This window comes from Balaenoptera ricei, chromosome 6, assembly GCF_028023285.1.
Source record: "Balaenoptera ricei isolate mBalRic1 chromosome 6, mBalRic1.hap2, whole genome shotgun sequence".
Lineage (NCBI taxonomy): Eukaryota > Metazoa > Chordata > Mammalia > Artiodactyla > Balaenopteridae > Balaenoptera > Balaenoptera ricei.
In genome coordinates, this window is record NC_082644.1 from 87523604 (window position 1) to 87535960 (window position 12357).

Genomic DNA, 12357 nt, shown 5'->3' on the forward strand with positions numbered 1-12357 from the left:
AGCACGAAATGCAGAGTACCTAGTACAAGTATCACCTCTTATCCTTTTCACAGTCTTATTAAGATATTACTGGCCAGAAATAAGACTGGCTGGAACACAATCATTGAGCTGAATAATTAAGCCAAGATTTGACTTAAAGACTTCCTTAATTCAAATATTTGGTTTTGTTTAATAATTATTAGTTCTGCCTTTGTTCAAAAACATCTCCACTGTTCCACCATCCAAATAAACTTTCTATATTTATCAAAAATTTGTTGGTTGCCTACTACATGCTAGGCAGTAATCCAAGTACTAAAGAAATAAAGATGAATAAGATATGGTCCCTGCCTTTGAGGAACTCAGAGTATAGTAAGAAAGGCAGATGTGTAAAAGAATGTAAAAAGTGATGTGTTGGAGATGCATCAAGAATGGTGAAAATTAAATGAGAGAGTATCAGAAGACTAAACTTTGTGACTTGCAAATAATACATAGCTGGAAGGTGTAGAAAATGACCTAGACCATAGGAGGGAGCCAAGTAACTCTGCCTATAATAACATGTCACCTGTCTTTGGAAATATCAGCTGCAAAGTAATGCCATAGGAATTCTCAATCCAGGCTAAGTGAGTTTTCCTGTAATCATATGGACTTGAGACATACACAAGGGTCAGTATTTTCTGAGCATTTGTTTGCTTGCCTGCTTGCTCTTATGTTTGAAGACAGGACAAAATAAGGAAGGAATTCGCTAGCCATTCCTGGACTGTTTTTCCTTTCTAACTCTATATCTTTTCCTCTCATGGAAAGTCACTTTTCTTTTTCTTTTTTTAATTAATGTTTATTGGAGTATAGTTGATTTACAATGTTGTCTTAGTTTCTGCTGTATAGCGAAGTGAATCAGTTATACATATATATATACATATATCCACTCTTTTTTAGATTCTTTTCCCATATAGGTCATTAAAGAGTATTGAGTAGAGTTCCCTGTGCTATACAGTAGGTCCTTATTATCTATTTTATATATAGTAGTATGTATATGTCAATCCCAATCTCCCAATTTATCCCCCCCCTTCCCTCTTGGTAACCATAAGTTTGTTTTCTATATCTGTGACTCTATTTCTGTTTTGTAAATAAGTTCATTTGTACCATTTTTTTAGATTCCACATATAAGTGATATCATATGATATTTGTCTTCTCTGTCTGACTTTACTCTGTATGATAATCTCTAGGTCCATCCATGTCACTGCAAATGACATTATTTCATTCTTTTTTATGGCTGAGTAATATTCCATTGTATATATGTATCACATCCTCTTTATCCATTCATCCGTCGATGGACATTTAGGTTGCTTCCATGTCCTGGCTATTGTAAATAGTGCTGCAGTGAATCCTTCCGAATTATGGTTCTCTGGATGTGTGCCCAGGAGTGGGATTGCTGGATCATATGGTAGCTCTATTTTTAGTTTTTTAAGGAACCTCCATACTGTTCTCCATAGTGGCTGTACCAATTTACATTCCCGCCAACAGTGTAGGAGGGTTCCCTTTTCTCCACACCGTCTCCAGCATTTATTGTTTGTAGATTTTTTTGATGATGGCCATCTGACTGGTGTGAGGTGATACTTCATTGTAGTTTTGATTTGCATTTTCTGATAATAAATGATATTGAGCATCTTTTCATGTGCCTCTTGGCCATCTGTATGTCTTCTTTGGAGAAATGTCTATTTAGCTCTTCTGCCCATTTTTTGATTGGATTGGGGTTTTTTTGATATTGAGCTGCATGAACTGTTTGTATATTTTGGAGATTAATCCCTTGTCGGTCACTTCATTTGCAAATATTTTCTCCCATTTTGTGGGTTGTCTTTTCGTTTTGTTTATGGTTTCCTTTGCTGTGCAAGAGCTTTTAAGTTTAATTAGGTCCCATTTGTTTATTTTCATTACTCTAGGAGGTGGATCAAAAAAGATCTTGCTGTGATTTATGTCGGAGAGTATTCTGCCTATGTTTTCCTCTAAGAGTTTTATAGTATCTGGTCTTACATTTAGGTCTTTAATCCATTTTGAGTGTATTTTTGTGTATGGTGTTAGAGAATGTTCTAATTTCATTCTTTTACTTGTACCTGTCCAGTTTTCCCAGTGCTACTTATTGAAGACACTGTCTTTTCTCCATTGTATATTCTTGCCTCCTTTGTCATAGATTAGGTGACCATAGGTGCATGGGTTTATCTCTGGACTTTCTATTCTGTTCCATTGATCTATATTTCTGTTTTTGTGCCAGTACCATACTGTTTTGATTACTGTAACTTTGTAGTATAGTCTGAAGTCAGGGCGCCTGATTCCTCCAGCTCCATTCTTCTTTCTCAAGATTGCTTTGGCTATTCAGAGTCTTTTGTGTTTCCATACAAATTGTAAAATTTTTTGTTCTAATCCTGTGAAAAATGGTATTGTTAATTTGATAGGGATTGCATTGAATCTGTAGATTACTCTAGGTAGTATAGTCATTTTGACAATATTGATTCTTCCAATCCAAGAACATGGTATATCTCTCCATCTCTTTGTGTCATCTCTTATTTCTTTCATCAGTATCTTATAGTTTTCTGAGTACCCATCTTTTGCCTCCTTAGGTAGGTTTATTCCTAGGTATTATATTCTTTTTGATGTGATAGTAAATATATCATAATTTAATACATTGTTTTAACCCTGGAAAGAATGATTCACAGTATAATTTGTAATCTAACCACTTCTCCTCATTTCTACCACTATCACCCTGGCACAAGCTATGAGCATCTACTGCGTGGATTATTCTAATAGCTTCCTAAACCATTTCCCTGCCTCCTTGGCCCTTTGTAGTCTGTTTTCAGCAGCTGACTGGGTAGTCCTTTTTAAACATAACCCAGATTACATCAGTTCTCTGTCTAAAATCCTCAAATAAGACTTTGCATCTCCCTCAGAGTAAAAGATAAAAGTCTTTACAGTCACCAACAAGGCCACATGTGGTCTGGCTTCTTGACAACATCTCCTGTATAGACATCCCTGTTGCTTACTCCACCTGGTCTCCTTACTGCTGTTTGAAAGACCAAACATATTTTCCCTCTACCTGCTGTTCCCTCTGCTGGGAGTACTCTGCCCCCAATTATCCACAGTGACTCACTCCCTCATCTCTTTCATGTCTCTGTTCAAATGTCCCCTTCTTAGAGAGCCCTTCCCTAACCACCCTAGTTAAAACCTCCAGCATTCCCTGCCCTTCTTCCCTGCTTTGTTTTTCTCTATAATACTTATATCTTACATTCTATATATTTTTCTCTCCCCTCTAATTAGAATATAAGTTCCATGTCTGTTTTCAGACACATTCATTGCTGTATCTCCAGCTTCTAGAACAGTGCCTTACCCATGTAGGAGCTCAATGGGCTCCTAAATATATATGTATAATGGGATTATTGAATAAGCAAATGAATGAATTAGAGACCATAGACTTCGCTTACCTACTCGTGCTCTAGTCAAATGGTTCTGAAGGTTGTCCAGTCCTGCACTTAAATGTATAGGCTTGGACATTCTCAGCTTGACTGATTAAGAGGTAAACATCTCTGAATAATGTTTCAAACCAAGTTTCAACAGCCTTTCTAAAAGCTATAATATCTACAATATGTGTAAAATAAAATGAAGTTTCTAAGGCAAAGGAAATCCTTTTTCTATATTTCCCTTTCACTATCTTTAGTAATCCTAGTGTTTAAAAAAACATTTGCATTGCTCTCAAATGATTTTCTTCAGTGTCTCCTCTTTAAACCAATATTACAGGTATTGATGCAGTCCTGTGTTTTTGGTCTGTCAACCCTCAGCTTTCATATGGAAAAATCTCATCTATCATTTTGTGATGGAATATACTGTATCTTCTTCATTGGCTTGAAAGGACAAATTCGAGAAAAGAAAATATAAAACTAAGATTATGATAACCTTTTATAATTCAAAGAATCATAGACGAAGTAATTTTCCTGCTGAACTTGATTGAAGTAAGGACAAACCGCTGACTTACATTAGATCTCCTTAAGAAAATGAAAATGCCTAAATAAGAGTAGATGAGTAAAAAATAAGTGTAGTAAATGTGCCCTCCCCGCCAAAAAAAAACTTTAAAAAGTTTTTCAAGGTACCACAAAATAATTTGGATAAAAGCACAATGCTGAAGAAGGAAGGGAATAATTTTGAAAAAAAGATTATCTTTGAAAAAACTAAAATATCAGAAGCATATCATTATAATAGATTGATATGAATATTCAGTTAAAAATGTAGTTCTGCTGACACCTGAGCACTGAACCGACTTTGGAGAATAAAGAAAATCAGGTTAGATATACTTTGTTACTCTCACTTTTCACGACATTTCATTATTTAAAACATAATGTTGAAGGAAGAGGTCATGGCTGGGATTGATTGATTTGCTTAATAGAAAAATAATTGTTGAATAGACTTATAAGATACTTATTTACCTGGGAGACCAGAATATGCCCCCAAGGAAGTTAAGTGTAGACTTCTGTGTTAGAGGTCTCATTCTCTTGATGGGTGTTTGCAAAACTCATGATGTTAGTGAAAATTCATATGTGTTCATTGTTCAGGGAGTAAATCCCAGAATTAGTCATTAATAATTCATTGAAACTGTTCCCAAACTACCTAATAAATGAATATCTGAAACTTTTCTTGTTTAAAAATATGTTTAACCTTATGGAAATAACCTTAGCAGGGAAAAAGTTGTACATTTTTAACTGACGGTATGCAATTTAGTACAAAGTGTGAAGAGACCAGTCTTTACTTTGAAATTCAACTGATTGGTATCCTTTCTAGTCATCTCTGACTAACCTGACGAATTCTGCCAGCCTCCCCAAGTCTCCCTATAGCACATGCCTCATGGCCTAGTATTAGTCACTTTCAGTAGAACTAGCAGATGGAGAGCAGGTTTATGTTTTCTTTATAGAAGCTTTAAGAATAAGTTTGTAGAGGATAGAGATGGTTCCCGTTCCAGACCCCTAACTTCCACCAAAAGAGGAGAAAGATTGTCCCTGAACAGTCTATAAAACAAACAGCTCTAAAAATGAAAGGATAAATAAACTTTAGTATTTTATTGAGAATTTTATTTGGCTTAGGAATGAACCTAATCTTCAGTGCAATCACATTGGGAAGACATGAGTTTTTGATAAATAGAGCAGCAGGCCACTGGGAATTTTGTTAAATTTCTGACACATTCTATCATTATACTCCTCACCTTGGACTTAAATTTAACTTTTAAATCCAATAATAAGGACAAATTCTGGGACATAGTTATCTAAGTTATGAATTTGGAGAGTAAAATTAAGGAAGTCAGATCCTCATTAACACCTGGAAGGCTAAAAGTTTTGTTTACTAAGCATTACAGGCTAAGGTCAACTCCCATACATAAATATAAATATATATATAAATAACATATATATATATATATAAAATCCCATACAGCTTTTTGATTGGGTTCTGATCATCTCCCTCAAATAGTACATAGTGAAGGAAAATACAGCAACTGGAAAAGATTTCAACCTCTGAAAGTATTCAAAGTCTTAATTATGGACATCTATCTTTGTTAGCTTACTCATCTTTAAAAAGACAGCACTCTTTTGATCCATGAACATGGATGTCTACATTTGTTTGTGTCTTCTTTTTTCTTTCAGTAAAGTCTTATCGTTTTCATTGTACAGATCTTTCACTTCCTTGGCTAAATTTATCCCTAAGTATTTTGTTGTTTTTGATGCTATTATGAATGGGATAGTTTTCTTTATTTCTTTTTTTGATGCTTCATCATTAGTGTAAAGGAATGCTACTGTTTTATGTAAGTTGATTTTGTAACCTGCCACTTTACTGAAATCATTGATTAGTTCCAAGAGTTTTTGATTAACTGTTTGGGATTTTCTTTATATAAGATCATATTGTCAGCAAATAGTGACAGTTTTACTTCTTTCTTCCCAATTTGGATGCCTTTTATTTCTGTCTTGCCTAATTTCCCTAGCTAGGACTTCCAGTACAGTCAGCCCTCCATATCCACGGGTTTCACATCCTTGGATACAAAAGGCCAGCTGTATTCATTGAACTATACCATTTTATACAAGAGACTTGAGCATCCAAGGATGCCAAGGATTTTAGCATCCACAGGAGCTCCTGGAACCAATCCCCCTCAGATACCAAGGGACAACTATTACAATGAATAGGAGTGGTGAGAGTGGGCAACTTTGTCTTGTAGCTGATCTCAGAAGAAACCCTTTCAGTTTTTCTTCATTGATTACAATGTTAGCAGTGGGTTTATTGTATATAGCCTTTATTATGTTGAGGTATGTAATGAATTACACTTATTAATTTGCGTATGTTGAAACATTCTTGCATCCACATATAAATCACACTTGGCCATGGTGTAAAATCCTTTTAATTGTTCTTTTTAAAAATTTATTTATTTATTTATTTATTTTGGCCTGCATTGGGTCTTTGTTGCTGCATGTGGGCTTTTCTCTAGTTGCAGTGAGTGGGCTTCTCATTGCGGTGGCTTCTTTTGTTGCGGAGCACGGGCTCTAGGCATGCGGGCTTTGGTAGTTGTGGCTCGTGGGCTGTAGAGCGCAGGCTCAGTAGTTGTGGTGCATGGGCTTAGTTGCTCTGCGGCATGTGGGATCTTCCCGGACCACGGCTCAAACCCGTGTCTCCTGCATTGGCAGGCGGATTCTTAACCACTGCGCCACCAGGGAAGCCTTTAGTGTGTTCTTGCATTTGGTTTGCTAATTTTTTTTTTAATTAATCTTTTTTTGTTTTTTTGGCTGCGTTGGGTCTTTGTTGCTGCGTGTGGGCTTTCTCTAGTTGTGGTGAGCAGGGGCTACTCTTCATTGCGGTTCATGGGCTTCTCATTGCGGTGGCTTCTCTTGTTGCGGAGCACGGGCTCTAGGCGTGTGGACTTCAGTAGTTGTGGCACGCGGGCTCAGTAGTTATGGCTCGCAGACTCTAGAGCACAGGCTCAATATTTGTGGCACATGGGCTTAGTTGCTCTGCGGCATGTGGGATCTTCCTGGACCAGGGCTTGAACCTGTGTCCCCTGCATGGCAGACGGATTCTTAACCACTGCGCCACCAGGGAAGTCCTGGTTTGCTAATATTTTAAGATAACACCTCACAACTGTTAGACTGGCTATCAAGAAGACAAGTGCTTGTGAGGATGTGGTGAAAAGGGAACCCCTTACACACTGTTGGTGGGAATGTAAATTAGTCCAACCACTATGGAAAACAATACAGAGATTCCTCGAAAAATTAATAATAGATCTACCATATGATCCAGCAGTTCCCACTTCTGAGTATATACCCAAAAGAAATGAAATCAGGGTTTTGAAAAGATAGCACACCCATGTTTATTGCAGAACTATTCACAATAGCCAAGATATGGAAACAACTCAAATGCTCATCAGTGGATGAATGGATAAAAAAGTTGTAATATATATATCCAATGGGATATTATTCAGCCATGAGAAAGAAAGATATCCTGCCATTTGTGACAACGTGGATGTACCTTGAGCACATTATGCTAAGCAAGACAAGTCAGACAAAGATAAGTACTGTATGATATCACTTAAATGTGGAATCTAAAAAAAAAAAATTTAAACCTGTAAAAAATAAAACAGTAAAATGGTAGTTACTACGATATTGAAGTGAGGGGATAATATTGATGGTGTTTGAGGGTACAGACTTGTAACTAGCAGTAAGTAAAGCACAATAAAATGAATATAGTCTATAATACTGTACTATAATGATGTAATATGATAAATATTGCTTCCTTGACAATATTACAGTATATAAATCTATCAAAGTAACACAGCCCAGCCATACACCTTAAATTTACAAATTGTAACATGTAAATTGCCTTACCTGGTTTAGGGATGCTTATACAGAACTCTTATCTTGGTACATTTATAAAAATCTGGGACAATATGAATGGTCTTTTAATGGAGTAGATGATTTTCAGTGTAATAAAACATCCCTACTTTGCAGATCCCTCTATAATTATAATTCCTTCCCTGTTCCTCACAAACAAGCCAGATATCTGATTGAGAAAACTAAAACTTGATCACATCTAAACTTTTCCATGAATAAGTTGATCAGAGACCTGTGCAATCCTTGGCAGATACCACCTCAGTTCCCAATACTGGCGAGATTCACATATGCCTCCTCTTTTTCCTTTTTTTTTTCATATTCTTTTTCTTTTTCTTTTCTTCTTCTTTTTTTTTTTAATGAAGCAATAAAAAATAGTTACAGGCATATGTGAAGAAATGGTAGAGTAAAAATGGAATCAGAGATAACCCCAAATGAGATAAACTCACTACAGGAAATAGGAAACTGAGAAAATCCTAATTCATTCTTCACAGTGTGATAGGGAAGCAATCCAAAGCAAAATGATCAAAGGAAATCCTGATCAAAAGAGCACACACTCAGTATGAGGGAGAAAAAAAACCTACATCTAGATGTATCCTAGTGAAATTTCTGGATATCAAACAAACAAACAAAATCATGCAAACAAAAAATCATGCAAACAAAAATATACATTACACATACACATACACACAATCAAATTTTCATCAAACTTCTCCTGTGCAATACTGAATTCCAGAAGGCAGCAGAGAAATCTCTGGAGGCTAGAGCATTCAAAGAAAAATAGATGACACAGCCAAGCTGTTGTGCATTTGTAAATTTATTGGAAAAGTCAGAGAATAAAATTAGCAGCAATGAACAGTGAAATCAGGAAAGCATACAGTACGTGTCTGAATACTTCCTCTTAATCTGCTTTTAAACTTAATACTAATTTTAGAAAAAAATTCTTTAAAAAATTTAAAATCTATAATAATGTGGATCATAGATAATTCCAATATAATAAAAGTTTGTTTCAACTAAAAGAAGAAAAAATAGGCCATGTAACTTTTAGGTTACTAATTTAAAATAAGGCAAAGGAAACATAATATAGCAAACAATAGGGGAAAATGGAGACAATAAGAATGTATAAAAACCAAAAAGGATGAGAACAAAAATAGGACCAAATATATCAATTATCACAATAAATAAATGTATTAAATGCTCCTACTAGAAAACAAAGACACCAGTATCAGAAACCGTAAAAGAAATAGAGGATAGATTTAAGAGAATAGATTTAACTTTTTTAAAAAGAAGTTTATCCAAAGAGACCTTTAATGAAGTCAAATGACAAACAACAGCTTGAAAAAGATTTTTATAAAATATGTGATGGGATAATTACCTATAATATATAAAAAGCTCTTACAAATTAGTAGGAAGAAAAAAATGTCTCAATAATAGTGATATTCAGTGTTAGGTTGTGCTGGGAAAGTACATTTGAATAACCTTTCTGGAGTTTAAGTGATAGATGTTTGCAAAGATATAGCTACAGGAATGTTCACCTCAGAGTTGTTTATAATAATGAAAATTAGAAGCAACTCAAATATTTAACTTCAGGGCCGACTTAAGTGACTTAACAGTATGTCCCATATAATGGAGTAACCTTAGGCATTTAAAATATGATGTGGAAATGAGTATTGAAATATAAAGATGTTACTAGTATGTTAAATGAAATGCATAAATTTCAAAAGTTATGAAATATCCTATTTCTATATAAATATACATATTTATATGTGTATATAGATTTGCATAGAAAAAGTTTGAAATGAAGTATTCCAAACTGCTTACTATAGTTATATCAAGAATTATAAAGGTTTTAAAAATTTCTATTGATCTTTATTTTCTGTTTTTGTAATGAGCATATATTCATTTTATAACTTTTTACCTTGAAATTTAATGTGCATTATTCTATTGCTGCTTATAAACATTTTAGGAATAGTATGGTATGCAATCTAAGCCTATATTCATTCTTTTTTTTTCTTTAATAATAAATTGACTTTTTTCTTTTGATGTTCAATTTATGAATATGTATAGATTTATGTAAACACCATCACAACCAGGATGCAGAAGAGTTTTACCACCCTGAAAAACTCCCTCATGCTTTATAGTCACTCTCCACTCATCCTTAACTTCTAGCAACCTTTAATCTGTTCTCTATTACTATAGTTTTGTCTTTTCAAGAATGCCATGTAAATGGAATCATACCAGTGTAAACTTTTGAGACCAGCTTCTTTCACGTAATATTTTGAAGACTCATATGAGTTGTTGTATGTATCAGTAGTTTGTTCCTTTGTAGTATTCCATTTTATGGATGTACTGCAGTTTGTTTATCCATTGAGGCACATTTGGGTTATGTATAGCTTTTGACTATTACAAATAAAGCTGCTATGAATATTTGTATACAGTCTTTGTGTGAACATAGCTTTCATTCCTCTGGAGTAAATTTCCAGGTGGAGATTACAGATCCTATGATAACTGTATGTTTAACTTTATAAGAAACAGCCATGTTATTTTCCAGAGTATGCGTACCATTTTGCATTCCCACCAGCAAAATGAGACTCTCAGGAAGATGAGAGTTCTAACTGCTCTGTATCCTCACCAGCATTTGTTATTGTCAGCATTTTTTATTTTGCCCATTCTGATGGTTGTGTAGTACCTATCTCTTTGTGATTTTAGTTTGCATTTGCCTAATGGCTAACAATATTGAATATCCTTTTATATGTTTATTTGCCATCCTTATATCCTCTTTGGTAAAGTGTCCAGATACTTTCCTAACTTTTAATTAGAGTATCTATTTCTGATTGTTGAGTTTTGAGAGGTTTTTTTTCAATATTTAGGGTACGTCTTTCATTGGATATGTGATTGCCATAAATTTTCTCCCAGTCTATTGCTTGTCTTTTTATTATTCTCTTGACAGTTTGTTTGTTTGTTTTGGCAGAGCAGAAGTTTTTAGATTTGGTGAAATCCAATTTATCAGTTTTTTCTTATATGGATCAGACTTTTGGGGCCATTTCCAAGAACTTGTTACCCAGCTGCAATTAGCAAACATTTTCTCCTGTGTATTCTTTCAAACATTTTATAATTCCATGGGTTTTATTTGTTTGTTTTTTTCAATAAATTTATTATTTATTTATTTTTGTCTGTGTTGGGTCTTCGTTTCTGTGTGAGGGCTTTCTCTAGTTGCGGCAAGCGGGGGCCACTCCTCATCGCGGTGCGCGGGCCTCTCACCATCGCGGCCTCTCTTGTTGCAGAGCACAGGCTCCAGACGCGCAGGCTCAGTAGTTGTGGCTCACAGGCCTAGTTGCTCCGCGGCACGTGGGATCCTCCCAGACCAGGGCTCGAACCCGTGTCCCCTGCATTGGCAGGCAGATTCTCAACCACTGCGCCACCAGGGAAGCCCTATAATTCCATGTTTTATATTCAGATCTATGATCCATTTTGAGTTCATGTTTGCATAAAGTGTGAGGTTTAGATCAAGGTTAATTTTTTTACCCGTGGGTGATCAATTGTTTGCTATTTGTTGAAAAGACTGTTCTTTCTTCATTGAATTGCTTTTGTATCTTTTTCAAAGATTAAATGACCACATTTGTGTGAATTGATTTCTGGACTCTCTGTTCTGTTGCACTGATCTAGGTACCTGTCCCATCACCAATACCATACTGTTTTGATTTCTGTAGCTTTATAGTAAGTGTTAAAATTGGGTAGTTTGATTTCTTAAACTTTGCTCTTCTTTTATGAAATTACTGTAACTATTCTAGTTCTTTTCCCTTTCCATTTAAGTTTTACAGTGAGTTGTCTATACCTACAAAAAATCTTGATGGGACTTGGATTGATATTGTTTTCAGTCTGTGTAGATCACGGTGAGGAGAATTGACTCCACTATTTTGAGTCTTCCAATCCATGAACATAGTATATCTCTCCATTTATTTAGATCTTCTGTAGTTTCTCTTGTCAGAGTTTTGTAGTTTTCAGTATATACAAATCCCCTCATATTTAGGTTTATACCTAAGTATTTCATTTTCTTGTAAATGGTATTGTTTCTTAAATTTTGGTTTCAATTGTGTATTGCTTGTATATAGAAAAAAGTTTGGAGTGAAATATTCTGAAATGTTTGCAGTTATCTCAGGTGGTAATTATCTCAGGTGGCTTTTGTATTTTCTATTCTTATAATGAATATGCATTACGTTTATAATATTTAATGTTATTCTTTTATTTTTCTAAAAAAAGCTTCTAGGGGTAAAATTAGTACAGTCTCAGCGCAACTTTGGACCTAAAGGTGATTACTCATATACCTGACATATCCTGGATGCTATAAGATTCTTGGGAGAAGATGAAAAGAAAATTTTCCCAGGAGAATTCTGTGAGAATCAGAGAACTAGAACTGAATGACAGGGCATGATTATAAATAAAAGGAGTATAATGTAGTTGGCTAAGATGAATTAGGATT

General features: G+C 34.9%; 1 protein-coding gene across 3 annotated transcripts in view; it reads left to right on the forward strand.

The window, feature by feature from the left end:
* The window catches only part of ZCCHC7 (zinc finger CCHC-type containing 7), a 237655-nt gene that overhangs the window by 189642 nt on the left and 35656 nt on the right, over positions 1–12357 (forward strand). The window lies entirely within an intron of this gene.